This window comes from Fukomys damarensis, unplaced genomic scaffold (assembly GCF_012274545.1).
Source record: "Fukomys damarensis isolate Sample0158 unplaced genomic scaffold, DMR_v1.0_HiC HiC_scaffold_30, whole genome shotgun sequence".
NCBI classification, from domain to species: domain Eukaryota; kingdom Metazoa; phylum Chordata; class Mammalia; order Rodentia; family Bathyergidae; genus Fukomys; species Fukomys damarensis.
The window spans coordinates 62,615,875-62,631,606 of record NW_022900942.1 but is presented as its reverse complement, the minus strand read 5'-3'; the positions used below and the strand labels follow the sequence as shown (position 1 = coordinate 62,631,606).

General features: G+C 49.4%; 2 long non-coding RNA genes across 3 annotated transcripts in view; both read left to right on the top strand.

The window, feature by feature from the left end:
• Positions 1-6: 6 nt before the first annotated feature.
• On the top strand, positions 7-1,633 carry LOC104872427. Its single transcript, XR_783169.2, has 3 exons — positions 7-901; positions 979-1,137; positions 1,559-1,633. It is a non-coding gene; the product is annotated as an uncharacterized LOC104872427 (long non-coding RNA).
• Positions 1,634-3,739: 2,106 nt separating this feature from the next.
• The window catches only part of LOC104872428, a 16,292-nt gene continuing 4,299 nt past the window's right edge, over positions 3,740-15,732 (top strand). The window contains exon 1 of one of the 2 annotated variants that reach the window (XR_783170.2): positions 3,740-3,920. This is a non-coding gene — a long non-coding RNA (uncharacterized LOC104872428). Of the gene's footprint in view, positions 3,921-5,026; positions 5,063-15,732 lie in introns of those variants that run through there. The other variant, XR_783171.1, reaches the window with a different exon arrangement.

The following is a 15,732-nucleotide window of genomic DNA, read 5'->3' as shown; positions in this document are numbered from 1 at the left end:
CTGGCACCGGCGGTTACTGCGGAGACGCTTTGTTTGCTAACTTCCAAGGCGGCTTTCGGAGCGCGCCTCGGGCCGGCTCCCCCTTCCCGGTGCTGCCGCTTGGCCACGCGGTGGCTCTCAGGACGTGCACAGAGATAGCTCTGCTTTCCTCTCTGCAAAACTTGGCTGAGGAATGCGATTCTCAGGCGACGGAGGTGGAAACCGAGTTTGCAGCTTGAAAACAAACTTCACAGGGCCAGGGGGCGGGGTGGAGAGAGGTAAAAGCCTCTTTCAGAGCGGCGGGAGGCGAAAGCGCAGGCTTAAACTCGCCTTGGCTGCACCGGGCCCTCGCTTACCTTGTGCCCGAGCAGAGCCGGCAGGGCACCGCGGAGAGCAGCACCGGCGAGTTTTGTGGTGCAGGGGGAGCCCCAGAGACCCCGGGTGGAAGCCACCCCACCCTCCCCCACGGCCAGTGCCACACTGCGGGGACCTTCTGGGAAGAAGGTGCCTGGGATCTTCGAAACTCGACCTCGAAAAGCTCCCGGTAGCTGCCAAAGACTTGGGATCTGTTTATTGCTTTTCTTAGGGTGGAAAAACAAGCTTCAGTTCTGGTTCTGTCTGACCCTTAACGTCTCAGGGCCTCTCCTTAAAACAGATTCAAGGTCTTTTAAGTTTTGTGGTTTTTTACCCCCCATTGTTTTGTACGGAAAGTTGTATGGAGACACACGTTTGCTACCTGTTATTTGCCCGATTCAGATGAATGTGAACGGAATTGATTGCGGGGGGCTTGCTGATAAATGTTTTTTACCGTTGTATCTCTCTCGCATAGGTGTCTTATCTCCTGCAGCCGCCTCAAGGCCAGGCAAAGAAACAGTTGTTAGAGACTTTTCACAGGAACTTGGAAAAAGTGCACCAAATAAATGTAATTACTGTTTGTTTCTGCTACCGGGCCCGGCCAGTGGTGGGAAACCGTATTTATTTTGCTCATCTTCTCCACAGTGGAAAGGCATGAATTCCAGCATTACCGGCCGGAGGTGGAGTAACAGTGCCACACAGTCTGTTGCTGGGTGCTTTTGCCTCGAGCGTCTGGGAGGGCAGCTCCTTCTATAAAATGCGCCGCGGCTGGGCGCTGGACATGGGACAGAGTCTGTCAAATAAGTAAGCAAAATAATGGGTGGCAGAGGCTGGCCCTTGTCCTTTCAAGGATCTGGGTTTGGGCCGGGCATCTGTGGTGACACCAGCTTCACCACAGGGACTAATTCTTGTCCCGTCCCCTGGGCCGAACCAGAACTGGTGGCACTTGCTTGCTTTCCGCTCACTTTGCTGTGATCTGCTTTTTCCTCCTGCCCTTCCATCTCCCCAGAGGTTCTCCCGTTGCTCACCTGTGCGTGCGTTGGAATCCTGGGGTCAGGGCAAAAGGATAGAATAAAACCAGGCCAACCCAAAGCAAACAAAAACATGAATTCACTGAACTCAGCCTTTACCTCCTTTATATCTGCACTGTGCTTTACGGTTTGTGAGAGTTATTTAAACGCTCTCATTCCATGCCTATACCGGGCATGTTTTTGTTTGTTTTCAGATTTAAATAGCACAATCATATAACAGAGCTAAAAGGTAAAAGCAAGGAGTCGGGCATGGTATCGCACACCTGTAATCCCAGCACTCAGGAGGCAGAGGCAGGAGGATGCTGTGAGTTCAGGACCAGCCTGGACTACACAGTCAGTTCCAGGGCAGTCTCAACTACATAGTGAGACCCTGCCTCAAAAATAAATAAATAAATAAATAAATAAAAGCCAGGTATGGTGCACGTGGCCCTGGAGTGGTCGCTAGCAGCGCTGTGTTGGACAGTCAGGTGGGTGGCAAGGTAGACACTGGTTTAGACTATGCCAGGACACCAGGACGTCCTGGATACCAAGGGGGCTGCACCGCGAAAACTACCTCTCCTTTCCAGGGAGCCTGTCTTCCTACCTCCTCTTTCCTTCTTTGATCTCTGTTTGGAGAAGAGGGGTGAAGCCAGGGCCTGGCACGGCCTAGGCACACATCCTCCACCACTGAGCTCAGCCCAGACTCTCTCCTCGCTAAATCAAAAGGAGAAAAAGATCGCTCTCCAGACTTCAAGCAAGAACGGAGACGTCACATTGAGGGAGACAGAAAAGACCCAGCCGTCCCTCCGCGTGCTATGGGCCTCTGTGATCCCTTTTCCCTCCCGTGATGCTCCCGGTCCCCGGTCTGGGCTGCCCCGTCTTCACCTGGTCGGTGTCTAGCAACTTCTTACTAGGCAGGGCTTGGCCTAGATGTCACCACCTCTGACTGCCTGACCTAAAGCAGGCGCCCCCACTGCCGCCATCCAGACATTTTGCTTTTTTTAATTTTTAATTTTATGGGTACACTTTAGGTTTACATAATGATCGCATTCATAGGGAATTCGTACCTTTACATGATGGAACTGGATTCCTCTTTTTTCCCCATTCCCCTCTCCCTCACTTAGAAAAGCCCCATTTCCATTATTTCCTTCTATTCTCACTTTTTAATTTCTCCTTCCTTTCTCCTTCACCCTCTCTCTAGTTGCCCTTTCTTATCGAATGACTTTTTTCTTATTTCACATTGTCTGTTATGCCTTTTGGTCCCATTTACATTTTCAATTCTTACACCAAAGAGACGATGCGATATTTATGCATCTGTTGGATTTATTTCACTTCAGAGTATAGCTTCAAGCCACATCCGTTTAGCTATAAATGTGTCGTTTATCCTTCTTTACGACTGAGTAGTATTCCACTGTAGAGAAAAAACACATCTTTATCCATTTATAGGTTGATGGGCTTTTGGGGTGTTTCCAAGAAATTAGCTATTACAGACTGTGCCACTTTTGCAGTTCTGGGGATCCCTCGCCCATACATGCTGAGCAAGCTCTGCAGCCCTCAGCTGCTACCCCCGCATCATGCCTCTCGCCCATCCCGCCTTACTCTTATGGGGTTGAAGTCTGGGCGCCTTACCTGATTTTCCCTGCTGAGACCACACCCCACCCCGCCCCAGGCCAGTGATCTAAATAATGCAGGCCAGTGATCTAAATAATGATATTTTGAAATTTGCATCCGCTAGTATTTAACATTTAGCGATGCGCAGGACTTACTTCCAGGTTGTAGTTGGTGAGCTGTGCAACCGACAGAAAATGAACAGCGGCCAAGTGAAAGGGGCGGTGCTGATTGTGCAGGGGACCCACTGACCCGAGCAGGGTCTCGCGAGATCGTTCAGGACCTCAGCTAGCATGTTTGTCTCTAAGAGATGGAACAGCTGGGCCAAAGGTACCCACTCGCTTTCAGAAATTCGATGGACACTTCCTAATCACCTCCTGTTAGGGTTCGAATACGAAGTGTCCCCCAAAGCCATGACCTCGCTAGCTGGGGTGGAGCACGCCTGAAACCCCAGCACTCGGGAGGCTGAGGCAGGAGGATCACCATGAGTTGAAAGCCAGCATGGGATATATACTTTAAAGCCAGTTTGAACTACGCGGGGCGGGGCAGGGCAATGCATCTTTAATGGATCAGTCCAGCATCACTCATAGCCTAATGGCCGGTTAGGAGGCGCCTGGTTGGAGGAAGTAGATCACTGGGGCGTGTTCCTGAAGGAGTGACCTGGTCAGGGCCCCTCCCCTCCTCTCCGCCCCTGGTTTAGGTTGAGGAGGGATAAATTGCTTCCCGCCACACCTACCTGCCCAGGGCTTCTGCCCTCAGCCTCAATGTGATGTCGGAGCCGTTCCATCCTCTGAAACAAAGCCAGTCTGCTTTTATTTAAGTGTTTATGTCAGATGCTCTGTCACAACAATGACAAGTGTCACAGCCTCCCGATGACCTACTTAGAACTCCAAGAAAGGTGTTAGAAGATGTGCCGGCCTGCATCCGGTTGGCCCACTTCCTCTTGGTCCATCCGGAGGTGAACGAATGGTAATGAAAGTTGTACCTATGTAGGGGAGCCGGTGGGGGGAGGTTGGAGCCAAGGAGCACCACACCCAACACTTTGAATATGATTTTTTTTTTTGAGACAGTGTCACGAAGTCGTCCAAGTTCAAACCTGCAATCCTCTTGCCTCAGCTTCCCAAGTGGCTAGAACGATAGGCGTACCCTGCTATGCCTGGAGGCCATCTTGATTTTTCAGATTTGCATTTGAGAAACTAAGCCCGTCTTGTGTACGTATTGGACATTTTTTTTTCTTCTTGCGCATTCATAACTTTTGCCAAACTTTCTATTGGTATTCGTTGTACCTCCCTAATGTTCTTTTTAAAGAAAGAGCTAGACTGCTTTTGTAATTTAAAAGCTCAACTAGCTGGGGGTAAGCTGAGGCAGGAGGATCTCAGTGAGTTTGAGGCCAACCTCAAATGGGCTGCACATTGAGTTCAAGGCCAGCCTCACCTACACAGCAAGACCCTGTCTCATTAGAAGCAAACGACCATCAAAAAGGCCAGAACTAATAGGGTTATGAATGCAGAGAAGCAAAGTGTCTTAGTTTTCAAAAAGTATGATTTGCACCAAGTCCTGTATCTATGCAGTGAAAGCAAGGTCTTCAGGGCCCTCACCCAGCCTGCTTCCTTCTCTCACTTTGCCAAGAAGGGTTATCCCGTTACCACCATCACTTCTGCCCAAAGCCAAAGAGCAGGAGCCATTTATACAAGAACACAGTGATGAAATACCTAGGACCCAAATCAACCAGAAATGCTTGTGAGTTTTACAGAGAAAACTAGAACGCTATGGAGGGACATAAAAGAAGACTTTCAGAAAACAACAGGCAAGTGTGCCTTTAAACTCAAAGCAGTTTCGCTTGACATACTCACAGTTGGTTGTTTTTTCTGTTGTTGTTGTCTTTTTAACTGACAGGTCCAGGTAATGAAACTTCTCACAGTAGCCGAGGAGGTTCTGAAAGGGAAGAGCTGGGGAGGGGCAGGGCTTGTGCTTCCCCTGGAGCTCAGGGCTTCTTTTTGGTTTGTTTGTTTTTTTGAGACAGGGTCTTGCTGTGCAGCCCAGGCTGGCCTGGAACTCACAGCGATCCTCCTGACTCAGCCTGAGTGCCTGAGTATTGGGATTACAGGCAGGTAAGTGCATTTTAAAGTTTATGATTTTACTGGAGAACAAATAAACAGCAAGCAAAGGACAATGGGGCAGATTACAATATACACAGTCTTAGATTTTGGTGAAAGTGGCTTTTCACATCAGGAATGAACTGATAGGACCCATCCTTGGATTTAGTTAATTACCCCTAATTTTAGTGAAAAATAAAGCCAGGCCAAGGTCACAGTGATTCGGCCTATAGTCCCTGCTAACCAGGAGGCTGAGGCAGAAACCTCCAAATTTGAGGACAGCCTGGCCAACATAGGGAGACCCTGTCTAAACATTAAATAAATAAACCAGGCTGAGGATTTGGCTTAGTGGTTCTGCCGCCTGCCTTGCAACTGTAAGGTCCCGAGTTCAATCCCGGGTACCAAAAAATAAATAAATAAATGAAAAATAAGAACAAACAAAGCCGTATAGTGATATGTGACTATAAATCTCAGCAATGTGGAGGGCTGAGGCCGGAATATCCCAGGTTCCAACCAGGCCTGGACCAATTTAGAGAGTTAGCAAGATCCTGTGTGAAATAAACCAACAATAAATCAAAAGGGGTGGGGATGTAGCTCAATGTAAAGGCCCTGAGTTTAATCCTCAGCACTGAAAAAAAAAAAAAAAATAGCAGGATCTCCATCTTACTCCTTTAATAAAATACGGTTAATCTATTTTTTTTTTTTTTTTGAGACAAGGTCTCACTATGTAGTTGAGACTGACATGGAACTCACTATGCTGCTCTTGAACTTGCAGCAATCCTCCTGCCTCAGCCTCTGGAGTGCTGGGATTACAGGCGTGCACTGCCAAACAGGGCTGGTTAATCTAAATTTTAAAACAAAATGCAAAAGCAGTTTAAATCAGAGTTATTCAAGGCCCGTCGTATGGCAGTTTTACCTGCAGGGTGACGGCTGACAATTTCTGAACATGTTTTCGTTGGTCCCAGCAGGAAGGGGGAGAAACTACTACAACGAGTAGTAGGCTCAGGCTCCTCCCCCAGCCAAACCCTTTCCTGGGCAGAGGTTGGCAGAGTCGGGGGTGTGGAACTAGGTTCTAACTGGCAGCTCCTGTAAACAGGTGATCTTAGACAGAGAAGGTTTCAAGTCGGAACTCAAAATCAAGAGATAGTCATCATTTCAAAAAATTTATGTGAGACTCAAAGACAATTCTCTAAAACTTTCAAAGCAATGGAACTGGGAAAAATAGCTGTGGCATATGTCAGGCCTAGGTCCAGCTGAGTTAGGAAGAATCCTGCTTTTTAACAAGTTGAACATTTTCTTTATCCACTCATCTGTGGATGGACAAAGGGGCTGATTCCAAGATTTAGCCTTTCATGAGTTGTGCCGCTATAAGCAGGGTGTGCATGGGTCACTGTAAAACGTGGTATTCACACATGCACGATGGAGTGCTACTCTGTCATAAAGAAGGGAAAACTTGAATTGTTTGTAGGAAAATGTTTGTGCCTTGAGACCAGAATGTCACATGAAATAAGTCATGCTTAAATGTTACACGGTTTCTCTTACGTGAGAAACCAGAGTATAAATAAATTAAAGAATAAAATAAAAAGATAGATAATAGGAACAAGGAGGTGAATCCTTTCCAACAGGTAAGGGACAGGGAGATCGAGGGAGGAGATGGAGACAGAATTAAGGTGTGTTCTCTTCATACACAGACTCCCTGAGATGATTGCAGTCATTATGTACTGCAAACGTGAACTAATAAAAATAACTACAATAAAGAAAAAGTTGGATAGGGCCGGGGATTTAGCTGAGTGGTTCCGGTGCCTGCCTCACAAGCACAAGGGCCTGAGCTTGGTACCAAAAAAAAAAAAACAAAAAACAAAAAAAGAAAAGAAAAAGAAAAAGTTGGACAAAACCGAACATGATGGTACAAACTGTTACCCCGGCCCTGGGGAGGCTGAGTGAGGACGGCAAGTTTCAGGCCACCTGGGCTACAACATGAGGTCCAGTGTCCACAAAATTTAAAATCAAAGCCTGGTACAGACCTCTGTAGCGAACTTTTTTGGTAAAATCTTTACATGCCTGTATGCTTTTGGAGTGATGGGAAAATAGTAACAAGGGCTGGGGAGCACTAAAGGGCACAAGGACAGGTCCCCGCCCTAGGCTGGCAGGCGGGAACAGGGCTCCTCCATCATTTGTACCCCGAAGAAACCGCCCAAGAGTCTAGGGGTGTCATTTTCATGAAAATCCCCAATTACTGGACATCAAAATTTGGTTCTTCTTTGTGTTAGATTTGTGTCCTAAAGAAAAATCTGAGCAGGGATCTAAAATGGGACACAACTGTGATCGAGCTCTTTCGTCTTGCTGTCTTATTTACTGTCTAGGAACCCTTCACCCGCATTCTGGGAGGCTGAGGCAGGTGGATAGCAAGTTCAAGCCCAGCCTGGGCAACTTAGCAACTCTGAGAGATCCTGTCTCAAAATAAACCATAATAAAGGGGCCGGAGATCTAGCTCAGTGGCACCGCACCTGCCTCACAAGTGTAAGGTCCCGAGTCCGATCCCCTGTACCTAAATAAATAAATAAATACTAAAGGTAAAACGTGAGAGAAGGGGCTGTGGACGGAGCTCAGGATGAAGGCCTGGGAAAAGGAGCCCCGGGCAGTTAATCATTAGCAAGTATGAATCACCCTTCCTGGGTCTGGTTGCTTTTTACCAGAAACAGAACAAAAGCTGTCAAGCCATTTATCAGGTGGCTTTGGATTTCTATGACCTCATCAGCAAAATTAGAAATGTGTATCCTGGAACAGGTGATACTTAGGATCAGCCAAGAATTACAGCGTATAAACACAGGGCCAGGGCTGCAGGTCGGCCCCCTGGGGTCAGTGAAGGTCACAAGTCAGGGCCGGAAGTGTTCCCAGCCCAGCCAGGATGTCCCCGGAGGCCGGAACAGCCCTCCCTGTCCCTGTAAAAGGAAGGGACGCTTCCTCACTTCCCAGCCTCCGGGATAATCTTGACTTTTTATTTGTCTTTAGTCAGTTGTTTATCTTTTTTAGTGCTGGGATTGAACCCAGGGCCTCGTGCATGGTATCTAGGTGCTCTCCCAAATAGCTAGGCACCCAAGTTTGATACATCTTTATTCTTAAAAGTTGGACATGTATATCATTTTATTTTTCCAACCCATCCCCCCCCGTGGTGGTGTTGTTTTAAGGCAGTTTCACTATGGTACTTCAGGCTGGCTTCGAACACAAGATCCTCCTGCTTCAGCCTCCCAGAGTGCTGGGATTACAGGCATGTACCACCATTCCCAGCTGTTTTCCAACCCGTTTGGAAGCTAAGCAAAGCATGTGCAGCAGAGCTCTGCAGGATTCCTCCTCCAGGATGAGAGTAATTTCTAAATCGGCCCATATTTTGATTGCTCCTTTCCCATGCGGTTGGTTCACACATCTGCAGGTCCTGAATAAGTCATTTTTTAAAACTTCAAAACAGCCAGGTGACCTCAGCCACAAGGGCTGTCATTCCCAGAGTGTTTTGTTTACTTTGCATTAAAATTTGAATCCGGAGAAGGATGACACCAGACGCTAACGGGAGCTGTGGCAGGAAGGATCCCTGCTACCTCCACGGGCCAGCAGCGGCCCCTCCAGGCGCTCGTGTCCCCTACTCCTCCCCGCTCCCTTCCAGAGCATCTGGAGCAAAGCCCAGGCCTCAAACACTGCCTGGTCCTTCTCACCGCCACCCTCTGGCCCGATCAGCAGCCCCTCATGCTGGAGTCTGAATGACTCACGGGGTCCCCAGATTATCTTCTGTTGTCTTTTGCTTTCTCTCCATCCTTTCTGTCTGTGGTTAAGCATTTTCTTCTTGCCAGAAACAACAAGTGCATGTGTCTTTGGACAGTGCATGGGTGCTTTTCATCCTGCCAGCCTGTTTTAGACCAACAAAGAGATCAAAACCCTGTCTGAGGGAGCCTTGCCGCTCTCGAACGTCTGTTCCCATTATTCGTGTTAGCACTCTTCGGAAGGCTTCATGCCTGGGGCTTTTCATGGCTCCTGAAACGTGTTCACTGACTGAGTATGCATCTCCCTGTGTGTGCACGCCCATGTGCGGTAGACGGAACCCAGGGCATCTCAGTCGCTAGGCAAGTGCTCTGCCACTAAGGCACACCCCAGCCTCTGCTGCCGCTTCGTCTGCTCTGGTTTTGGCAGTCCCAGGGACTGACCCCAAGGCCTTTGCACAGACTATGTCCCCACCTCTATTTTTAGAAGGCTGGTTCTCACGAAATTACTACATTGTTCAGGCTGGGCTCAGCCTTGGAATCCTCCTGCCTCAGCCTCCCAAAATGCTGAGATCACAGGCATGTGCCACCACGCCCTGGGTGCTGTGACATTTCCTCGAGTGGCCAAGTAGCAGTCCTATTTAGGAAGCTGAGATATAAGCCCTTCTGTGTGGCTTCGAAGCCCAGTCCACAAAGACCTTCTCTCTTTTTCATTTTAGCCATGTTTAGGAAGAGCTTTCTCTTTATTACAGCTCAGGTGTGAACCATCTTCTCCCATTTCTCCCTGAGCAAATATTTTGCAGGGTGACAATGAAAGCTTTCCTGCACAGAAAATGCAAACTCAACTGTAGTCCAGGGAAACACGGCATACTTTTTATATCCCTAAATGCCAGGATACGTACAGATTTTACTAATTTGCTGTTGGACCATCCTAGTCTGGCTTTAAGATGGCTGAGCTGGAAAACATGGAGGGGCGACGCCTGAGAACTTCGTATTCGTCCCCTCTGATTGCCTGTGGGGTGCAGTGTGTATTGTGGACACACCCCAGACCTATTGGCAGTCACCTGGCCATCGACTGGTTGGGCTTTTCTGTTGGTTTTTGTTTGTTTGTTTGTTTGTTTTGTTTTGTTTTGAGACAGTGTCTCACTATGTAGTTCACACTGACCTGAACAGACCATGTAGCCCAGGCTGCTCTCGAACTCACAGCGATCCTCCTGCCTCAGCCTCCCGAGTGCTGGGATTACAGGCGTGCGCCACCATGCCCAGCTTGTGTTTTTTTGTTTGTTTGTTTTTTTGAGACAGGGTTTCATTGTGCAGCCCAGGCTGGCCTTGAACTCACTGTGATCCTCCTGCCTCAGCCTCCCAAGTGCTGGGATGCACCATCACGCCCTGCCACTGACTGTTCTTGAGGAATACATTTGTGAGGGTTTAGAGAGCTGGGGTGAATGAAATTGTGGGTTTGTTTTATTTAACCTGGGACTTCTGGAGTTAGCCCCTAACCTACATCTGCTGTGGTCATTATTTCACTGTCTACAGATGCCAGCAAACAAGTGAAAATAAACACTGAGCTTCTTGTTGAGGACTCAGCTTCCTCCACTGGGTGGGGTCTATCATTGACCCTAATCGAGCTCGCCCTGCATTGTGGGTTGCAGCTTGCTGTGGTTTCCACCTGGTTTTTTGAGAAGGAGCTTGGTCCTGGGGTCCCGGGTCTGGCTTCCTGTTCTGCCCTGTGCCCACTCCCTCTCCTCCCACTGTGGTGCCACCCAGGCTGAGGTGATGCCCCCCAGGGCCCTGCTCAGCAAGCGGCAACACCACGCCTTCTGCACGTCCAGCCTCCAGCACCACAAGCTGCATGAACCTTGTTGCTTTGCACACACTGCACCTCGGGTATGTTGTCACAGTAACAGAAAACTGATGACTCCACCTATCAGAGGGTGACCAATCCTCTGATCTGCCTTGAAAGAGGGACGGCAAGGCCTAAAGAAAGAAAGACAGTGGAGACTTGCATAACTTCATAATACACTGGGGTCTGGGACATCAAGGCCTCAGAGCGGGCGAAGACAGACACTCTGACCTAGCCACTTTGTACTGCGTACACACAGTAATTGGACAGAGCATCGGGTGAGTGAGGACGCTGGGCGCAGCGGTAATCTTATGCTGACCAGGGCAGCAAGGAAAGTTTCTTAAAGTAGTAGGTGGGGCGAGATAGCAGGCTAATAAAGAATTTTGTCCTGGGCCAGGGATGTAGCCCAGTGGTGCTGTGCCTGCCTGGCAAGCGCAAGGTCCCGAGTTCGATCCCTGGTACTGGGAAAAAAACAAACAAAAAGAATTTGTACCTTCCCGCAACCGAAGGCTTTCTGGTTTTTTATTACTACTTGATTCTCAAAGAACCAGGATGTCTTCAGCAGATGCACTCTTGCCCTTGAACTTCACGGCATCAGAAGCCTCCACTTGTGACCAGAGGTACAAGAGTTGCCGGCTCACAGGCAAGGGGACAGTGGGCTGACACAGCTGTAGTCATTCTGTGATTATGAAGGATTTGCCCCCAAATCATGTAGAAATGCACCCAACATCCATCCGCTTGGTCATCTCAGCTGTTGCAGATTTTCCACAATGAGCCCATGCTCTCTTCCCTTATTAACACAGCAACAAGTGTGACTTTTTTTAAACTGTTGAAATAATGGTCTCATTCACTGGAAAATATTGATAAACATCCTTGGGCGTGCACCGCATGGAAAGTGTCACAGTGGGTGGTATGAAAACGAAATCAGTGAGCAGCCAGGAGTGCTGGCACGCACCTGTAATCCCAGCACCCAGGAGGCTGAGGCAGGAGGATCTCTATGCGTTGGAGGCCAGCCTGGGCTACACAGAAGACCCTGTTTTTGAAAAAACAAAGCAACAAAAAAATCAGCAAACTCAGGCCTTTAAATGAGTCACTCAGGAAACTTCAAAACTGGAAGGGAGCAGAGTTGCTAAGGGCTGGGACAAGGAGGCCTTTTGTTCTCAGCTGGTGGAAGAGCGACTCCTTGATGCATATCCAGTGTCTTCAGGATGATTAAACTCTGTGACCCAGGAGTGACTTTTTTCCTAAACCCTGCTCAATTTGGTAGTCTAATTTGGCAGATCAGAAAGGACGAGCAGGAGGTCTTCCTTTGGGCACCGGGCACTGGGCACTGGGATCGAATCTCTAGATAAAGGTGGGTCAGGGCTGCATTCTGTAGGACGTGATAGCTGTTGGCAATTCTCTCTCTCCTTTCTTTCTTTCAGTTTCTTCTTTTCCCCCTCCCCTCCCCTCCCCTCTTCTCCTTCCAGGGTCTCCCTGTGCGGCCCAGGCTGACCTCAAACTCCTAGAAATCCTCCCACTTCTCAAAGACTAAGATAGTCGGGCCTTGGTGTCTGCCCAGGCAGCTGCCGCAGCCCCTGCCCATGCTCGCGCGTCTGACAGCGATGACCCGGACGAGACAGTAGCTTTATTTCCTGCTCACACTGCAGAGGTCAAAGGGAAGAGCGCAGCAAACGCCGATCTCTCGGGGTTCCCGCCCTGCAGCGCACCTGCCGCTCATTACCCCGCTGGCGACTACCGCCCGCCTCCGGGCACAGGGATTGTTTCTTTGCTTGGCACCATGGCACCCATGGGCGGGGGCTGCTCCTTAGACGTTTTGGAAGAAGGGGACTGCGCTCTGTAGTCGTTCTGGGGACAGTGCTGACAAGTAAGGCGAAAGAACAAACGGAGCTGTCGACCCTCACTGGCTTTTTGGTATGTGTGATAAAGTACACTACATAAAATACACTGTTTGACTTTTATTTTTTGCAACACTTGGTATTGAACCCAGGACCTTCGCCCTCTGCTACCTCCTCACCCATTTTATATTTTTTATTCTGAGACGGTGTCTTACCAAGTTGTTGCATTGCCTAGGCTGGGCTCAAACTTGTGATCCTCCTGCCTCAGCCTCCCAGAGTGCGGGATGACAGGTGTCTCACCATGGCTGCTGTTTCAGCACCTCCAAGTGTGCAGTTCACCACACTGAGTACGTTCATGCTGTTGTTCACGTGCGTCCCAGTCTCTTTCAAGCTATCTGACGACGCAGGTGAAGGAGGAGAGGTGGAATTCGGGCTCATATCCCAGCCTTGGTCGGAGCACGGCAGGAGAGTGGAGGGGAGAAGCTGCTCCCACACACCCTGAAGCAGAGGTGGGAGGAGCCAGGAGGGACGTAACCCTTCCAGGCCATGCCCCAGCCGCCGCCTCCAACCAGGCCCTGCCTCCTGGCAACAAATCAGCTGCAGTTCCCCCTCCCAGAGGGCCCGCCTGTGACGGCATGAGGCTCTTTGGCGACATGTGATAGAAATTAAAGTATTGCTCCCCGGCCTCGGAGAGACTCATGCCCAACCCTGCAAATTTCACTTAATCCTCTAAGAGCTGCCAAAGTACTAACAGTTGCAGCATTGCTGAAAAAGCCCAAATACAAAGACTCCTCTGAAACTTAGGACAAACACTTAGCTGCGAGCCCCTGTAAAAATAAAAAAGAAGTTAAACAAAGGGTAAACATTCTCACTCCAAAAGGGAGGAAATAGAGGGATGGAAACCAGCGAGACCAAGAAAGACTGAAGCAGCAAGGCAAACGTTATTTCCTGTAGCTCCACGTCCAGCACCCAAGGAAGGTCGTGAGATGCGAACTCCCGACGGCCTCCGCAGCCCCACAGTAGGAGTCTGCGGTGTCGGGAGCCCTCGGGGTCCTGCCTTTGGGCTGGCTTTGCTCACTCCTGTGGCTTCCTTCGGCTGTCCCGTGCTCCTGGCTCCTCTGCACTTCTGGGGTGACCGCAGCACCTTCGCGCCACACGCCCGGCCTCCCCCGCTGCCCTCCCAGGCCTTCTTCTGAAATCTGGGTGGGAACCCTCCTCACCCCACGACTCTCGCATTCTGAGTGCACCTGGAACCGGCACCGTGTGGATGTCGCCAGGGTCTGCGCCAGCCGGAGCAGTGGCAATCCCGCGAGCCTGGACGGCTGAGGCCGTTCCCTAGGCAGCCATTGTTAGCAGGGTTCCCGGAGGCAGTCTTGTCAAAGCAAAGTCTTCCGACTTGCTAATCCTGAGCCTGCGCCGGACGGGACCTGCCTGGTCCTTCACATGCCCTCACGCCATCCTTTCTATTCTCTTATCCCAAAGTCCTTGGCCGCGTCTTCTTCCTCTCCTACCTCTCCTTCTCCATCTCCTTCTCTCTTTTTTTTTTGATCCTGGGGATTGAATTTAGGACCTTGCACTTGCCAGGTGGGTTCAGCACCACTGAGCTACATCCCTGTCCCTTTGGTTTCTTTTGGGTTTTGGTTTTTGTTTTGTTGTTGTTTTGTACAGGGGATGGAAATCGGGACCTTGCACTTTCGAGGTGGGCGGTAGCACCACTGAGCTACGTCCCCAGCCCTGGCTTCTTTTTAATGGTAATTTTCTCAGCAGCCAGGCTCTCCTGTGTTCCAACTTTACAGGCCCCAACTTAGCTTCCTTTCAGGTGGAACACAAAACTTTTTAAGTCACTCAGTGGTACTGTTTGCACTTGGTGCTCAATATTGGGGTGGCTAAAAGCCCCCATCAGCACCTATGCCACAGCTTGAATGTTGGGCTGCCTTGAAATTTTCTCTGTCAGGTTAATCAGCCCACTGCCCCTGATCTCAGTCTCCTGCAAAATCTCTGGACATGAGCAAAATGAAGACAAATTTCCTGCCCACACTTACTACACATGACCTGCAGTCCAAATGCCGATGGGGTCCTTGTTCCCAAATGAAACCTCCTGAGTGTGGTCTTTACCGTCTGCATTGTAATCCACATTCTGATGTGAGTTCTGACCAGAATCTCCCAGCAAGGCCAGTTCACAGCATTCTAGGGCTGCTTCTCAAGTCAACTCCGCAGACCTTACCATCTAAACCATGGTCAGGTAGTGTCACCGCAATAACCCCTCTCCTTAGTACCAAAATTTGTCCTAGTCTCTTTCTTGGTGCTGAAACACAATACCAAATACCTGCAACTTAAAGGAGGAAACATTGTTTTAGCTCTCACTTCAAGCTATGTCTAGCTGGCTCCAAGGCAGGATGCCTCGGCAGAAGAGAGCTGCTTGTGTCATGGAGGACAGGAAGGAGCTGAGTCAAGGCGGAAGCTGGGAGGGGAGATGCACTCTAAGGACAGCCTTCTCACCAGACCCTGACTTCCAACAGCAAGCCGGCTATTCGCCCCCGTAATCCACTCACCTCTCAAAGGCCCTGCCGGTGATCACATGAGGCTATAGGGAGACATCTGAACATAGCCCGGACCATCCTCCACCAGCAGCCATGCCCTGAAGTCTTTCCATCCCACAGAACAGAAAACGTGTAGCCATTAAACACCAGCTCCCCGTGCTTCTCTTTTCACAGCACCTGGAAGCCTCTGCTCTCTCCCTTTCTCACAAGGAGGTTTTCTACTGTAGCCTCTGTGAGTCTGACCATTCGAGGTCCCTCACATGAGTGGACTCATATGAGGTTGGCCCATTTCACTCAGCACAGGGTCCTCCAGTTTCATGCACTGAATTCTTCCTGTGATGCCAAAGCCATTCGGACAGGAAGCAAATCAAATTCAATGGTTAGGTTTAATGTTGATCTTATGGGGAAATTTGATTCAGCTCTTGTCCAAGTTGGTTTGTGAGCAGAATCGTGGAAAAGACTGAGTTGATGAACAGAGGTTTCGCTGCATGTTATAGCGTACATCAGAGTTTTGTTATTTTCTCATTTGCTTTTGCTACCCCATTTTTAATTTTAACACAGTTTCATGTTACAGAAAGTTACAAGAATAGTATAAGGAAATCCCATAGAGGGCCGGGGATTTAGCTCAGTGGTTCTGCCGCCTGCCCTGCAAGCGCAAAGACCCGAGTTCGATCCCTGGTACCAAAAAAAAAAAAAAAAAAAAAAAAAACAAAAA